Here is an 18,573-nt window from a genome sequence, read left to right as displayed (position 1 = left end):
AAGTTGGAACCTTTTAGTATCAGGCAATCTACAAATAGATGCAACAGTGATTTTTTTTTTTTTTTTTTTTTTCATCCTGTTTTGAATTGTGAATCCTTAGGATTTTTCTTTTCAGTGGTAAATTTAAACACCCTAGCAATAGGTTCACTTTTCTGAATTCTCACAGATGTCTTAAAGGAAGTCCTGTGCCCTGGGGCTCCCAGACCACTTGGGCAGAGCTTGGGGAACAAAACTGCAGAGAATTTTAATCGTAGTCAGAGGAAGCCAGGGGCTACATTTGAGTTAAACAGAATGGTAATAAGTGAATCCGTGTCTTGAAAGAAGTGGTGGGATAAGTATTTGATCCACGAAACCTTGGAAATCAGTATTTTCAGTACCTTGCTGGGTTTTGGATCAGGCTCCAAGGAGTAAGAAAGCAGGATATTTTATATGAGAAGAACGTGGAAAGCTGAAAGCATTAAAAGGATGTGTTAGCAAATGCTATTGTGTGCACAATTTTGTAATTGTAATGGACATTGTAATGAGTTTCTACGCGTGGAAGAATGAGAGTGTGGTGGGTTGTTTTGATGGGTGAAACTATGGTTAATTTATGGAGTTTGGGAAGCTTTGAGAATAATACTGCCTGAGGGAGAAGTGGATAGTCAGGTTTAACTCAGGACAAAAATGAATGAGAGGAGGGAATGGTTATGGGTGGCTCGACTTGAAAATGCCTTTGGGTTAAAACAAGAATTTTGTGCCTCGATGCAGTGGAAGAAGAGGAGGAACTGATAAATAATGTGAAACATAAGCATGATGCAGCCAGAAAAGCTGGCCTTTAAGTTGGTCTTGAATGGCATTTTTAAGGAAGTCCCAGAGGACATTGTGCTTTGTTTAAGGCAAGCTACAGCCTGGTGTAGTCACCGTGGCGGAGGAAATGGGGAAAAAGACAAGGAGAGTACTCAGAAAACAGGGCCTGAATGAGCACTCCCAGATAAATAACATGCTATGCAGGGTAGCAGATTGCTCTTGGTTTTGTCCTGGCACCAAGAAGACCACTGGAGTTTTTGGTCTTTCTTATGTGAGCTTCTATGAAAAAAGCTCATTTTTCCCCATCTTTCTTTGTTCTAACTTTACCCATCTTTGTATGTTAGGATGAAAGTGAAACAACTCCCACTGATTTTACAGGTCTGAAGGGAATTAGGAATTTGACTCATCAAATTATCTCTACTCCCACACTATTCTTTTTCCTGAAACACTGGAGAAACACACACTTCTTCATCCCTTACACACTTTCTGATGTCTATTTGGAACAAAAGCAGAAAAGCAAGCGGCCACTTTCAAACAGCTCAGGCTACGCACATCTGTGTTTCTGCTGTACCTGCTGCCCAGCTAGCCCAAGACAGCTTGAGCTGCTGCCTTATTTTATGGCTGTACTGACACAATCCTGCAGTGAACCATGCGACCCCTGAAGTGTTTAGAAAGGTGCATTTGTGTAGGGGAGACTTTTTTTTTCCTCTGGAATAAATCAAAGATTCCTAGATAATCTTGCACAAGCACGTTATTGACCAGTACCTTTCCATAGGCAAGGAAGGCTGTATTTTTCAGAAAATGATACACTGAAGCATTCACAAAGTGGCGACTTAAGAAGCTTAACAATTGCTAGAAATATTATCATCAGCTATCACGGTAACATTATCCAGCCATTCCCACCCACAGATACACATGCATGCACACTGGATCTCATCTTAGAAGCCTTGCAAATAACGCACTGTAGGTGTGTGGTCCTCAAAGTGTTTAAATGTTTGAGGATGAAGTGAGCAGGAACATCTTGCATGCACCAGCTGAAAGAGGGCTGGGAGAAGCAGGGGGTGGATTTCCCTGGACAGATGATAGTTTTCTATCCTTCTATGTGCTGCCAAACTACCTCAGCTGGGGGGTGGGGAGGGTGTGTGTAAACTTTTTTTTGTCTCTGGAGAGCAGTTTTTCTAGTGTTTTTGGAATGCATCAAATGCAGTACAATTAAACAGGAAAAAAAAAAAAAAAAAAAAATTCCCAGGGCTCTTCATCCACCTCCTTTTTTCTGTCAAGATATTGCTTAATTTAAATGCTGCCAAAGTTAATAATGAAAGACAGCATCCTTCAGTGTGTCAAAGCACAGTGCCCAAGCAGAAAAGCATGAGTGTCTTACGCTCCTACCTTTACTAAATTCAACCCTGAAAAGAACAGGAGTTTAAATGGGCAAAAACAAGTGACCTGAAAAGAGCAGAGTTGTCTAAGAGCTCAGCACCTTAGCCAAGAATGCGATGGTGCCTATATGATAAGGTTATAAGTGCCATCATGTTTGTTAGCCCAGGTGTATGTCACCTACAGATGGCCCATAAAAATGAGCTGCCTCCTAACAGTGCCTGCCCAGCTCAGGATTTGTGAATGTAACCACAGGGTTTTTGGGGAGGAAGAAAGGAAACTGGTTCTCATTGAGGACCTGGGGGGTTTTGGATTGAGGGAGGTGACAGTGGTGAGAGCAGCCTATGTTTTCTTCCCCCTCCTCCCCGTTCCCACAAACGTGTGATGAGCAGATAAGCAGTGCCACAGGTGGTTTTTTTCCTAAATGCAACCTTTTTCGTTTTCTAAAAATAATGTGCATGTGAATCAAAAGGGGAAAAGAAAGTAATGCCCAACGTTACAGAGCAGCTTATTAATTAGTTTGAGGTACTCTCAGTACTCCTGTAGATGGAAGGAGTGAAAGCATGAGATTGAAGTGACGTTTTTGCCATTGCTGGGCCTGGGGAGCATCACTGGTGTGTGCAGTCCCTTTTCACCTGAGCTGTCCTCTCTTGGTGTCATGACTCTAAAGCAGAGCTTGGGTCTGCTAGAAGTCACTTTAACTGTTAACCGCCTTGTCCTTGTGTCCCTGGTACCAGTATGTGCAGCAAGGGGAGCCTGGAGGTGGTAGCTGAGCCCACTTCAACAGCTCTAGGAGGGACCTGTGGCAGTGCCTGTTCTACTGGAGTGTTTTGGTTCTGGGAAAGGTTATTGTCTCTTCTAGTTATGGCTGTAATCTCTGCTCTTCTTTCTGTGGAAGATACTTATGCTTTCAAAAATAAAAAAGCAGGAAAATATCCTCAAGTATACCTGATTTGTTAATAAAAACAGGCAGGTTGCATCTTCTTGTGCAGCAGCACCAAGAACAGGTTAAACTTCCCTTTTTAATGCACTCGGTGTTCTTATGCTGAGGATGGTCCGAATTCCATCTGGCTGTAACCTCTCTCCCCTAAGCACCTCCTACTGTTGTTTGTCAGCTGCATGTTTTGGACAGTAAGTAGTTTTTTTGTTTTGATAAGAGTATAGCCTGTAGAACAGTAAGGGAGGAGGGAACGACTTTTGACTTCTGGAGCTAATTATTCAAATAAGATTAAATCATGCATAGCTTCTAGAAAGCAGTGAACGGGCATGCCTTGTTCAGTCACCCAAAGGCCACTTACCTGCTTTCCTGGTGTTTGTCCCCTCATTTCTTTGCTAGGTACAGGGAAGAAAAAAGGCTGATAATTTATGACTCCTATTAATACAGGAGGCTGGATGCGATGACAATATGTCAATAATTATTTCTGCCAAGACCTTAATGATATGGTGTGGGTCTCTGTAGGATGACTCATTTTACCAGAAGACAGATATGTGTGACCTGAGTTTTATGACAGATGTCAAATATATCGAAATGTGGTGTGAGGAAGAGTGTCTTATTGGCAAAGTAATGAGAGGCTGGAGGAAAGATTAATGTTAAGGCTGAATGGTGAGGTCCATTTCACATTCTCCTTTTTTGATAAGTGATACTGGGGTTATCTTCTATCTTGTGTGGGCCAAAAGTTGGAGAAATTTGGGAGAGAAGTAACAATAACCAGTGTGACATCTTAAATTGGATGAAGTAATCAAAAAATCAAAAATACTTTAAAGGGGAGGGAATTGCTGGAGGGCTTTGATAAACACGATGGTGCTGGGGGAACAGCCAGTTAACCAGACAGTCTGGCTTAAATCTTTCAAGGTGAGTGCTGTTGTGAAAACTTAAGTGGGTCTTATTTTCAGCAGGTGCTAAGCCTCCCACCTCCTGAAAATCAAGCCCTCGTGTTTCACACTGCCTGCCTCAGCATGGAGATCAGCTGCTGCCTCAGGAGGAGCAAACTGAGCAGCTTCTTGTCCTCCAGTGCTGAAACAACCAGGGCCTCTTGCTAGACTTGGTCCTTGTGCTGCTGGGATGCTGTTCCTGGTACACAGCCCTGGGGTCTCAGATGGTCCAACCACCTGTATCTAGCAAAAGAAATGGGTCATCAGTGGGCTGATGTTTGGACCTAAATGACATTAGTGGTTTCTTCCAACCTGAATGATTCTATCAATTATCAAATGCTGTGCTCAAAGTTCAGGCCTACGTGAAAGATCACTTCTTTCATACGGAGAAATCTACAGATTTATCCTCCTTCCATTCCTTGCTCCTGCTAGGGAGATGGGGAGGAGATGCCTCCATGGGTAGCAAAGGAAAAGGCCCAATGGCAGCAGGGAGGATATCAAGACTAAGTCCACACTGCTAATGCCCAAAGGAGGGAACAGTCTGTTCCCCAAAACTGCAGCGTTACACAGGAAGCCAGCTTTTAGAGAAAGGTGTTGTTGCAATGTGCAAATATTTTTCCTGGTTTGTGTAAGAAAGCCGCTTTTGATTGACACGGGTGCTTTGAAGTAATAACAAGGTCAAACTTGACAAAAAAATTATATACTTTGAGTAATTGGACTGTATTTTTAGCCCTCATTTTGTGATCTGTGTCATATATATATATATATATATGTATGTGTGGCTCATTTCCCTGTTCACCAGAGACACTTTTGCCATATCCAGGTTTGCTACCTAGAGGAGAAGCACACAGGCACTTGGTGAGCTAGAGGCATCTCTTGACTTCTTTCAGCACAAAAAAGCTTTGTGGAGTTCTTGCCTCATCTTTTTCTTGGAAAGGTCACGATTATAATTTCACCACAAATAGGACAATTTTCTTTCATTCAGCTTTAATAATGGCACAAATTTAACTATATTGTGCTAGCAGGCACTGATATATTAATTAAAATATAGTCTAATTATTTACCCTAGTTAGTTCATACAAATCTCAGTAGTGTAATCAGCGGACTCCCTTAAGGATTTTTGCTATCATTGGCTGGAGAAGTGGTTTGTCTTTTATACTCTGCTCAAGAAAAGAGTTGGTTTAGGGTTTTTCTTCCCAGTCACTAGCTCTGTGGCTGTCATGGTGCAGGTCCAAGGGGGGGGAATCGTGCAGCCACAGCCACACTGGGCAGTGCTAATGGGTAGGGTAAGCCTCCTTTCTGATTTTTTGGTAAATCTGTGCCTGTCATTCAAGGCACGATCGACTGAGAGTTAATTGAACTTACAGTGATCTCTATGTCCAAAGCACTGCATGAATGTTAACCTTTCATACATGAGGATAACAGCAGCTATTGTATGAATTGAATGGGCGAACTGTGGCAGTGGGGTGAGGTGATTCTTTCAAGCCTCAACTTTGAGGATATTCTTGACTCTGTGCTGATTTCTCTATGGTACGTTTGGCCACACATAGCCAGAACGGTTTCTGAGAAGTGCTCTGATGTTCTTCAGTGCGAACAGATGTGGAACGATGTTTACACAGGAAAAATATTCAGCTTATTTCTTAAGAAAGGAAAGGAATGCCTCCTGGCAGAACTGAGATGGAGTGCTGAACGATAGGCATCTGAACCTTTATTAAAAGGACAAGTGAAGCTGATGTCTGGGCTGCAACACAGCTTGGGATGCCCAGCTTGTATATACTTAAGGCTTATTTGCTGCCAGGTGTTCATTTTAAACACAGGCAGTATGAAAGTTGCAGATGGCTTTGTTGAAAATGAGGAAAAAAACACTGAAATCAAAGAGGTGGATGAGATGAGGCTGGGGAGGACTGAGACCGACCTGCAACTTGTGACTCTGTGAAACTCAGTAGCACATTTTTCCCTTTGGAATTCAGCCACCAGTCCTCAAGAATGGGTAAAAAAAAAAAAAAAGCACCTTAGGTTTTATTTGTTTATTTGAAAATAAAGAATACTCCACCTTCTCACCTACACTTTTTCTTGTGCTCGAGAAGATCAAGCAGGTGTTAAGCAGACAAAGCTGCGTCATTTAAGCTACTGGGGGTAGACAGCAATGCAACTCCATGCAGTTCCTCATCCATGCCTTTGGTATGTGTTCAAAAGTGCATTTTCCTGCTGTTATAAAGGGGATGATCCTGTGTGGGGTATCGAGCACTGAACCTCAGTTGTCTGTTGCTGTGTGAGCAGTGTAGCACCTGTAAACCAAACTCTCTGCAGGAGTTCTGTCCCTCCTTAATTATACACTTCCTGCAATCAGTCCCTAAAAAGATCAAACAGGAATTAGCATACAGGCTGAAGAGTCGGGCTTCTCCAGTGAGATACTGGTAGACTACCTAAAAACCTGTCTTAAACAGCAGCCTTTAGAGCTCCTGGTAGCACAGCCTGAATTTCTTTGAAAATCAGGCACCCTGTAAGCACATTTTCATCACAATATATCCAAGATAGCATTTATTACATTTCTTATCCCTGTTCTACTTCTGTTTAACCATGTGTGAACCAAGCTAACGCAATTAGACACCTTGTTTTTCGCCAGTCATTTCTCTTTGCAGTCTTCCATAAAGTGCTTCAAATGAATTTTAATATGTTGATGGTACTTACTGAAGGGATTCGTATTCATAATAAATACCCCTTAGAAATAATCTTCAGCAAATCCCTTTGACAGAGGAGTCAGGGCTGCTAACGACAATAACTACTACAAAATGCAATTTGGTCAATTACTTTAATTAAATTTCATTCTGTAATGTCTTCTCATTTATATAGTAAACTAATAGGGGAAGAGTACATCATCCTTATTTGCCTCTGCTTAAATGTCCAAAACTGTTTCCTTACGTTTTGTTTTAACATTTGCAGCTCTCCCAGCCTCACGGAACATTTGAGATAATTATGGGTTTTACAAATAAAGCTTATTCTTCACCAAGAAAGGTTGAGACTTTCTTTTGAATATGCCTTCATAGAATAAAAGCCTTCACTTCGCAGATCCTAATCTGGTATTTACAGACTGGCTGAGTTTGGATGGTGCCAGCATTCCGGCATAAATGGTAGAAGTGTCTAGATTTCATCGAATGCTTTTTTTAATTGTATTGTTTGAAATTGGAGTAAAAAGGAACACAGCTGTCTAGAGACTTTGGTAGCATACAGGTTATAATGAACTCATGAGAAATAACAGCGGCAGTCTTTTTAATGTGCTTTTTTTGCACTGAACAAGGAATTTTACACTGTGGGCTACGTTCTCAGCTGGAGTAAATTGCCGAGTCTCTGGTTCCTCACTGTATGACAGTAGTTCTGAGCTCCTCACTTAGAAAATGTGAACCTTTATTTTCAGCAGTTCAGCAATAGAACAGCAGAGGATCTGGCCTGGGTTTATTGTGGTGCAATAGTGTGTAAATATTAAGGTCATCTGTTATCTGGAAAAATGCATGAATTAAGCTAAAATCAGTAATTCTGATCCCACCCCGTATCAGTAAAATCAATAAAGCTGTTTCCATGAGCACTGTGAATATTCATGTGAACAATTGTAAGACATACGGGGCTGGGATGGGAGCATGTATGTGAATTTAGTGACAGTTTTAGGGACAGTGTTGTGCTGGGGATCCGTGCATCTGTTGGTGCCATAATTCTTCTGCCACAGTATTAGCTGCAAATAAGGCTTCAAAAGGGAGAAATAGCTCACCGTTATTGTGTGGTAAAATGTGCAGTGATGGAAGGGAGCAGCCCCTCTTCCTAAGCAAATGTATTAGATGTTGAAATAGAAACTTCAGTTTTTTCCCCATGGTTTCACTGAACTTCTGCAAACTGTTGCAGTTTCTCTGGGGGGAGGCTCTCAGGTTCTCCGAGGCTGCCATAAATTTTGTTGGGAAGATGAAACCCTACAGTGCAATTAACTCCAAAAGTGGTACAAAGCAACAGCACGCAGATACTGGGCTGCAGTGCTTAGCACTTAACTCTGAAATTCTGATAAGCCCTATCAACTCCGGGTTGTGTTTAATGTTCACTCCTGCTTATATACTGGAGATACAACCTAGCGGTCACAGTGTTAACACTCCCCAATATCTATTACAATTAGTTTTTGATTAAGAGGCCTTGCATGGCTTTTGAAGCCTTTTATGTTGTGTCAAATGGCTAGTGATGGAGTGAGATGCACAGACACCTCCCAGTAACAAAGCATCTTGTAAAAGGTTTCAAGTGAACTATTTTATCATCCTAATGGAAACCAGATGACTCTAACTCCCCCTTTAATTTCAACTATTTACTGAAGAGTCCTTGTTTTGAATTACTTAAAGATTTATTCCAAACCACTATCTCATGCATTAAGAATCACTAATAACAAAGCCATTCTGAGCAGAGCAAAGCTTTTAAAGAATGTGACTATGCCATTGCATTTATTCTTAAGTTTAAACCATGTTTTTTTTTAATGGCTTTCACATTTTCTATCTCAGTTTATTTTCTTGGGGGTTTTATTTTTTTATTTTGTTATTTTTCTCCCTTGAAATGCTGAGGACATTTCTGTTCCATGCTGCAGTTCCCTGCCCTGCTGCCATGGTGGTTGTGCTGGGATTTTGGTGTTGAATGAAGGAACCCCTGCATGTGTTCCCAGCCCCTTCTGTCTTTGTCAGACCTCTGGAGAGCATCTATTCTGGATTTCTTTGGTGTGTTTAATAAAGGAAGGACTGAGAAATGAGGAAATTGGGAGGAAATCTTTTCTGCCAAGCTTGGTTATTTCTGCTGAGTGGTAGAATTTTTGGAAGACGAAAGTTGTCTGCTTGTTGGCTGATGGCTCCTATCACCATGCCTCTGCAGCTCTCCCCACAAACACAGGAGGATGCCCACTGCCCAGTTCCTCTGCCCTTGCCCACTGCTTGCTTCAGGCTTATCCCCTCCTCCCCACCACAGCACTCTGCAGTGCTGCAGAGGAAACCCTGAGAGAACTGAGATTAATGGGATTAGCAGTGCAGAGGGAGTCTCCTGGCCTGGGCTGTGGACCTCCCCATTCCTTTGCAGTCTTGAAGAGACACAGAAATTAATGCTCTTAATGAGCACGGCCACAATCTGGTTTTCGTGGCCGAATGTGACACGGTTATTTACATCTGCCAGTACTGAGTTCTCCTGCTCCCTGCAGACACTACCATCTATGATGTTTCAGGCAACACAGCCGTAATATTCTTTTGCCAAAATGCCCTTTGACTCCGAATGTAAAGTGCTTCAATATATATATTTTAGTGGCATTAAAAGGATTAAAGAATAGTATAGTTAATTAAATAAAGATAGATTTTTTTAAAAGGTAAATTTATGAGAGTAGATACATGTTAGGAAAAAAGAGGGTGAAGAAATACAGCTATCCAAGCTTAAGAATAGGTTATATATTAAAATGTAGTCATTAAATGTCTTGTGGAAACTATAGCCGTATTGAACAAGAAATTCGGACAAGTAGAAGATGCTTTATTTCTAAAAACATTAAGCAGGCTTTTGTTGCAATGGACATCAATAACTATTAACCTTTTGAGACCGTGAATCTTTAGAGTCCCAGAAACAAGCAGCTAACAAATCAAACACCCACTCCAACTGGAGAGCTCTTCATCCTTCGCAGAGGCTTCTACTGTGCGAACACGTATTTCAAAAATCTAGATCAGAGGCCTTCAGTACCAGCATTGCATGTGACAAAAGTGGATCCTGACCATGCGATGGAGGGGGGAGAGGGTGAAGTGTGTCAGTGGGATTGAGCCCCAGATGATTCTGCTCAGGATGCAAAAAAGTGGGGCAGAAACCACAAAATAAAATAATTACCTGCTTATGAGGTAGTAGAAATGTTGTTAATTCTCAGTTCTTTAGTTCAGAGGCTGAATTATGGCGTAAGCCCAAGACTGCCAACGAACACAAATATTTCTGGATTTGCAAAGTTCACCTGCTTGCATGAAAATATGGTGACTTCTCAACATCAGTAAGAAAACTTTAAATTAGTTTTGGTAAAAATTAGGGAGAAAGTCTCTTCTGCCAGCGTAACATGAGTTTTCCATTATTGTTCACATCTGTAGGCCCACAGAAGACTCCTGGCTTGCCAAATCCATTATCAGTAACCTCTCCTGTTACATCACAAATATTCCTCTTAATACATTTTCTTAGGCTTCCCTAATATGTTCTCTCCTATTGTTCTGTTCTGACTTTATCTTCTAGGCGATCTGAGATGTTATTGCAGTTTTGCTCAGTGCCTGGATGGCACTGCTGTGCTATCAGAATCAACGTGATTTCTGTGCACTAGAAAAGGGGAATACTTGTCTGTAGAGTGAATGCCATGATGATTACTGTTGCAGTGTTTGTAAATTCTACTCCCTACTAATCTGCAGTTCTATATGCTTTGTACCATATTTGCTTAAACAATAATTGAAAGAAGCCAACTAATTGGTGTGCATTGAATTTGGCACTATGAATACATTCCAGGAGAAATACAACTGGTCTCAGATCTGGCTGCCTTTATTTCCTAGCCTGTGTCACCAGGGATCCATTTCCAGTCAACTCTGCCATGACTAACTGTGGACATAGGGATGAGACCTGACTGCTTGGATGTGTATCCATAGTAAAACCCGTTACCCACAGAACTTCAGCACCTACCATTAATAATTTCGATGTTAATCAGGAAATGAAGGCGGAGCTGAAAAAGAAAGCTTCCTTTGAACTTACAAGCCAAACAGAATTGAGGAAAAATAAATGCTGCTTTTTAGAAAGTGGGAGACAAATGCTGAGACTTCTTAGGAAAAAAGGTGTTGGTAAAGCTTCTACAACTGGCACTTTAAATATAGTTTACTTAGAATCTTTAGGCAGCTCTCCCATTTGTTGATGGAATGTTAAATCCAAATATCCATACATTTTAATATTTTAATATGCTTTCAGTAATGAACAAAGAGAGCAGCTATCTTTTTTCTTTCTTTTCTTTTAGCTATATGTATTTGGGGACAAAATCAGTCCTTTGAATGTTTTATGTTCTGTGGAGTTGTCAACAAGACTGCATCAGTCTGAGAATCAATTGCAGAATGAACAGCTGTGCGATACTTTTTTTTAGTGATTCAAATAAATTTACTCTCCATGAATTAAAAAATCTGTTTACAAGTAGAGGAAGAGAAAGAAGAATGAGAAATTAATGCCTAAAAATTAGGCTCCTCTAGGTTTAGTTTTCAGATTCTTTTAAATATTGGTCCTTGCCCTTTCCGAAATTATTTCTATTAGCTATTTTCCTAAGCCTGCTCTAAACTGCCAGTTTTCCTCTGTGTTAATTATTAATATGACCTGTTTATGTACCAGTTATCCAGCTAACCATTAATGTCTGTTTACTCATTGATGACCTTTGCTACTACATGCCAGGCTCTTGGCCAGTAAATGTCAACATTTTTTAATAACCTAAAAACACTCTTCATTGCTTAAGATTATCTACCTTTTTGTTTGTTTGTTTGTTTTTGTTATGATGTGAAAAACAGAAATTAAATACCAATTAGAACTCGCTTTCATAAAAGGCCATTTCAGCCAAGTGGCACAAAGTGAAAGAAAAAACCTGAATATTCTTTTCTTCTAGTTGTATTTTGAAATAAATCACAACAGGGAAAAAAGTACAGTTCCATGATACTGGCATAATAAAACACTTTTATAAGAGAATTTCCCCAAGTAAATCTCCAGGATTTTTTCTTCAGTATTAACCTGAACTCAAGATCTCTCCTTCTGGTATTTTTCTAATGGGTAAAGACCACACTGGGGACACAACTGATTTAAAGCTGAACATAGTGTCGCTAATTTTTACCCATGATTACGAACTCCGTCTATTTTTAATTTTTGGTCATCAAAAGTGCCTAATTTAAAAAGACAAGCAGTAGCCCACGATGAAAAAGTATCTGAGGGCACTTCCCACTCAAATTGATGTGTAGGGTGGCCTCATCCAATCTGCCACTGAGATAAGTGGAACAGGCAGCTTTCTTCTTCCCTGGTCTACTGATACCCTTTTGTAAGAGGAGCCTTGAAATATTATCTTTGTGATTACAATTTACAGGCCTGAAATTGGCTTCCTATTGAAATATTTTCAAGTATTAACATCATCTCAGCTATAAGTAATGGTAATGGCATTTACAAGGATTGAAGCTTTGATATGTATATATAGGTATATGTTCACATTTTCTTGTTCATTGGAGTTCTAACTTCAGTAAAAATTAGGTTTTTTTTTAGTTACAGCCTTGAACACTTGCTGTGACTGTTACTTCATGTTGAATTTATCATACAGAATGTAAGTAGTAAGGCTGAGGAACAATCTGTCATAATCTATTGTATCAATAATCTCTGAAGGAGTTTGTTTTGGTCCTGGGTGGGAGGAAGCTTTCTAGATCCCTCCTGTTGGCTGCACAGACCATTTGGGCTCAGTAGTTTTGTTTCAAAGGGATTTGGCTGGGCTGTAACACGTTTGCTTAAACACTGTGCTACTGTACGGAATGGTTATACAGCACTTCAAGCATATAAATGCCTTTCAAGTTTTCTGTACTGAATGATAACTCACCTTGTCTTTCTTGGTGAGGTAGGTAATAAATAGAAATCTGGACTGTAACCGAGACATTCTGACTTAGTTAGATCTTCTGGTGTCCTGAAAAAGACAAGTAGACTCAATTACTATGCCAGCAACTACATAAAGATTGTCAAATTAAATCCAAAAACCTATGTTTAAATAACAGTATGACAAAACCTGAGAAAAGGCAAGAATATCAAGCTCTTCTGACATTTTGACCTGAAGTTACAGCACTGTGCAAAAAAAGAAAAATGCTCCTTAAAGCATGCATTATTATCTTGAAAGACTGAGGGGCAGGACTTGGTCAAATCCATCTTAGTTAAGAGACGTGGACAAGCAGTGCTGGAGCCCTGAATCCATTCAGCAGTCCTGCCTTTTACTGAGGTAGTCCCTGAGTTTATTTGATAAATATGTACATGTATGACTAAAAGGAAAAAAAGAAAAGAATATATTACATTTTTTTCCCTAAAGTCTTTCAACCAGCGCCTTAATTAAGCTGCCAAAAGCCATGTGAGTTGGCTAAGTGTTACACTGAATTAGCGTCACCCGCCACTGGTGTGCAGCTATCCCAAGGTTCAAGCTCAACAGCTGTCTAATGGTGTACAGTGACAGTGCACAACAGGGTGGAAACTGAAGAAGCGTTCCGCATCCGATTGAAACTGCAGGGAGACCTGAGAAAGAATGTAATTATTTCTGCTGGAACTTCTTCAGAACATTGGTTTGGCACCCCAGTCTTGCAAAGTATGCTGTAGAAGCTTTAATGAGCTGCAGTTGTGGAAGGTAGGCTTTCTTTCTGATATCACTGAAAGACAACAAGTCAGCACACCTCAGCACGAGGGTAGGAAACGAATTGAGTGCTGACTCAGAGTGGTGTGTAAACCAGAATCATCAGCACCATTCCTAAGCAGAAACCAGGTCTTGGAGGTCTCTCATCTAAGACTGACCTTGCTTGACACAGCTTGTGAGACAAAGGAGGAGGCTCAAATATGATATTCCTCTAGGAAGTGATGTTCTGCATTTAGGCACAAAGCAATGACATATTTAATCAGGGCTTTCCGCCTGCTCAAGGTGCTTATTATTTACAGTGAGCTGTTAAAATTTCCCAGATAAATATGTATTCAGAGTCTTTCCAAGCTGTATAATGTGCTCTGTAGATCAGAGCAAGTCTATTTAAAATTGTTTTTTGGAAACACAAATTATAATTTGATAGACTGGAACAGCTCTATTGGTTTCATAGATAGCTGGGCATTTATTTTCCACTATAAAGATCATAATATTTACCCAATGGACCAGAACAGCTCTTTCTTAGCCTTTACTCCCTCTATTATGCCACAATTATTTAAATACAGATTCTACATGCATTACTTATGTTCTACCTAGTGAATGGGGATCAATTGGGTGAGTGAGTAAAAGGGGCAGAGGTTGTCTTGCACATCCCATCATCTTCTTAAACACTGTTTAAAGATCTAGATATAATAGGAAGAGATTAAGAACTGATAGCTTCCATGACTATTTTTATTTATAATGTATCGTTCAGTTCTCTGTCTCGTTCAGTGGGAGAGTGGGTTATTCAGCCATGTGTTCTATGCGTTGCAGGTGGGAGATATTTTAAATGCCTAAATGCTGACAAGGTGAGTGGTTAGGGCATGATTTCATTATATGCACGTATATATATTTATATATGAAAGCACAAGAATAATTTCCCTGATTATTACGTTCTTGCTTTGTTTTTGTATAACTGCAGAAGGCAGGAGTATAAATCCTTGCCACAGGGGTGTGCATTATCTTCTTATTTATTTGTGGAGAGCCAACAGTGCTTGATGCCATATGGGCCGCAGCAGAGGAAACGCTTCTTCAGAAGTGCTTTTCCTAGTGGCACAACAGAGAGGTGACTGCTGCGGACATTTCCTCATGTGTGGGCAATGTTACTTTACATTTTCAAAAACCTGGGAATTTTTACCCACTGAAGAAAACTAGCGAATATTATTGTCATCATAGTGCGTTGCCTTGGTGCTGCCAGGTGCTAAATGATGGCCATTTATATGCGTTTTGCATGCCCTTTCATAGAACTTAACCTCTGATTTCGAAGTGCTATTTTATCTGGCATCACATTCCCTGATTTTGGACAAGGACTTCTTCCTCTTCCTTTAATTTATTAATTTCTTTTTGTAATAAATACACAGAGCCAGGTATAACTACTATAGAACTAAGAGCCATACCTATCCAACCCATCCTGTAATGAAAGCTACGGTCTATCAGCTTGCTCTCTCTCTGACTTTTCTGGACTTTGTGTCTCCCTTAGCCAGTATGTCTCACAGCTGTCGTTTGCAGCCATGAAAGCAAAGGTAAAGACCACCTTCAGTGTACACATTTGCCCTAATTTAAGAGGGAAACCAAAGATACTGCAGGCTGTGATTGTGTTTTTCACTTACATGTGATGTTGGCTGAGCTGCAGGACGGTTATACTGTCGGGTTTCTTGCTTTTTACATTGTATACTTTGTCTAGCTCTGTGACTCCTTTCTTTCACAGCCCCTTTCTTCAAAGAAGATGCCCTGTCAGCAAGTTCTCTGTCCTCTCTCATGTTCTGCTTGTGCCTCCCCTTGTTCAGCTGGTCCAGTTCCAGCTCCACTGCAGGCCTCCAACAACACAAAGTATTTTCTTTCTTCCAGAAAGCTCACTCTGATTTATATCCCAGATGAGCAACTTAAAAAGCATATGAACAGTGAAACGCAGTTTGGATTTTGAAGTTATACAAAGTTACAAGAACTGAAATTTCCTGAAGTTGGGGACTGTCTGGTGTGGGGTCTGAGTCAAAGGAGTTCTCTAAGCTTGAGTTCTTAAGCAAAGGGTTTTCCTCACTGGAAGAGCAATGGATGAATGTCAGATGTTTAATCTGAATTGTAAAGAGTCTTCTTTTCCTCTGGATAGGTATGGTACTGGTTACATGATTGGTGTATGAGCAATCTAACTGTAAGCTGCTGATAAAAGGCATTTCTGGCCTTAGCTACACATTCTTTGTATCTAACTTGCATTTACTTTACTTCCCTGGCCAGATTAACCTGACCAAAAACTACTGTCTTTTTTTTTTTTTTTTTCTAACCCCCCCAGTAGAACTAGACAATAGAAATGTGAAGTAGACAATACGTCACAATGAGGTTGAAATAGAAGGAAGGGGAAAAAAAAAGAATCCCAGCAGCCCCAGAACAATGACAGTTTTCATTTATTATCTAGAAGTCATGTGAGTTTTAAAATCACCAATCGTCGTCGAGGGAAGAATGGATTTCAGTGCTTGACAAGGAAGATGCTGTCTGTGGTAGCATAATATTCAATTTACCACCAAGACTGACTAATTTCTGAAGCAACAGGAGGATAAGTGAAGTAATTGATTTCTTGCCTCAAAGGTAATATGATATCAGGATTACTTTAGCTATGCTCAGTTGTCTTCTTATTTCTTTCTATTTTTAAGCAAACAAAACTTTCCTAATTGCATTTTAGTCCTTGAAAAACTAGAAGTTCTTAAATCTGTCTCAGGACTATATCATGAAAAAAGTATTTTAATGTATCAAGGGTGCAAAGAAAAACCTAAAATACATACCTAGCAAAAAGCACATTTTATTGTCTGTCTGAGGTTGCAAACAACCTGCAACAAAATGTAAACTGCTCTTCCGGTATTAATTTTATTCTATCCTGAAAGCAGCATAATTTTCATGAACTTTTTGTTGGGGTCCTTGCAGAATGAGCAGGGGGCATCAGGTTTCCTTAACGTGACCCTGCCCCATTCCCATGCCTATATATTGTCTATTTAGGGAAACATTCCGCTGTCCTTGCTCATGCTGAGCACTCCTGTAGATATAAATCATTATGCTGTGGAAGCAGGCACAATTCACCGTGACTAACAGACCCTTCTGTGCTGATGAACATTAATGGATGTGGCATCATACATGTTCATAGAGCTGAAACCAGTGGGACAGCTGGAGTAAAGTGCTACTACTCACTGTGAGTAAATGTAGCATCTCCTGAGCTATGGATAAGTAACCTCTTTGGGATGAGGATCTGCCAAATTATAGAAAAGCTTACTGATCTTGTTAGCTTAAGAAAAGTCTTATGCATTTATGCCAATAATCACACTTGAAAGGAACTTTAAGAATCTTAAGCCAACAAATACAGAGGTGCAGGAGTGTAATCTTACAATGTGAGATTGTCTCTCTTGACATAATTGTCAAACGCAGTGAATAAGGGGTTGTTTTTAATGCTCAGAAAGTGGTTAAGTTTGACAAATGTATATTTTCCAAAACAATTTATATTTATTAATGGCTACTACAAAATCCACTTGCCCATCATCAAGTGAAACTTGAAGGTGCTGGCTTTTGTAAGTGCTGAGAGTCAACAATATTAAAGTAAATAGTGGAGGATATTCCAAGGTAGTATTAACACATTGATTTATTGATGATTGCACAATGGGAGGTTATCTTTTGTTAATTGACTCTGTAAATAAGCTCATAGGCATCTCAAGCAAAGAAAAAAAATCTATTGCTACTAGAAGGTCTTCAGAGTGTGATAGCTGCAACACTCCATAAAGTATCTGCCACACTGTAAAACTCCCTGTGTCTGCATAATGGCTGAGGGATATTTCTAGCAGCAGGTTCTAGCAGGTGCACATATGTATGTGGTAGTGACACTCAGAATGTTAGCGTGGACTAATCTCTATGTGCAGCAGTTTACCTTGGATTGTGTAAAGGACAAACATAGTACAAGGAGCGACCATCATTTTTGTCATCTCAGACTTAAGGCCAAATCATTGCTGGTTTATCAAAGCTGTGCTACTCGATACCTTCCTATGGAATATTTTACAGGTGCTTAGATGTTCTTTAGATTACTGACCTTACCTTCCACCATGTTCTTTCTGTTTCAAGTTGAACATTGATCAAACTGGGTAGCACTGTTAGCATGTCTTTCTTTTGTTATTGCTTGCTTCAGTAAGTTTTTGGCCATAGCAGGAATACTGCTTACCCAGTTGTTAAGTGTTTGTTCACTACTTTCTAACCTTTTTGTTTGAAGGCAGTGGAGACAACTTCACAGCTTGCTTTTTCCCCCACTTTGGTTTCCATTTTCCTCTCAACAGAGTTTCTTTCCTACTTCTTCCCTCTCTGTTCTTGTTCCCTATGGTAATGCCATTTGCACCCCACTCTGACCCAGTATTGACAAAGCCATAGTCAATCTGAATCCTACTGTGAGCAAACATAACTTCTACTTTTGCCTGATGAGAGCAGGTAGGCAAGTGGAACAGGAGCACTTTGGCCAGAGAGTTACTGTGCAGGGACAACCCAGGAGTGCATTTTCAATCCTGATCGGTTGAAGTGCCATGAGCTTTCTTAGAAATTGGCTGCTTCGAGCCAGTGACCCTTATGAATCACCTGCACTGAGTCACGCTCCTTTCCCTGTCACATCAACAACCTCAGTGTACAAAAACCAAACAACCTGTGCCACTTCTCTAGAAAAGCACCCAGGCTGTGAGAACAAAGGCTCTGCTGTTTCCTAATCTCAATAACAATTAAGATATGAGATTAATAGGATCTTTAAATGCCTTGACAAATTCTCATGGAATGCTCTCTGGTTGCATTACTATAAAGCCTGTCAGTACCTTTAATGTTAAATAGCACAAGAGAATATGCAGTTGCAAAAAAGACCAAGCATGAAGTCTTGCTCTATGAAAAACCAAAACAAAAAACAAAAACCAAAACAAACAACTCCTCCCCCTCCAAACAAACAAAAGATGTGTTATTTCTTGCATGTCTCAGAAATTTTTACTTGATGTCACCAAAGCCACCAGAGAGGACAGGGAATTCCCTTCCTTTGTTAGATGTAGTCTTCTCTTCCCTTCTCTTCCCTTCTCTTCCCTTCTCTTCCCTTCTCT

At 40.2% G+C, this 18,573-nt stretch overlaps 1 long non-coding RNA gene across 4 annotated transcripts in view; it reads left to right on the top strand.

Moving 5' to 3' along the window:
* LOC122182753 overlaps positions 1-18,573 on the top strand; it is a 351,304-nt gene that overhangs the window by 2,144 nt on the left and 330,587 nt on the right. The window lies entirely within an intron of this gene.

Source organism: Lagopus leucura, unplaced genomic scaffold, assembly GCF_019238085.1.
Source record: "Lagopus leucura isolate 7727_CA_CO unplaced genomic scaffold, USGS_WTPT01 Super-Scaffold_100015, whole genome shotgun sequence".
NCBI lineage: Eukaryota > Metazoa > Chordata > Aves > Galliformes > Phasianidae > Lagopus > Lagopus leucura.
The sequence above is the reverse complement of the archived record's forward strand: the minus strand, read 5'-3'. Positions and strand labels throughout refer to the sequence as shown.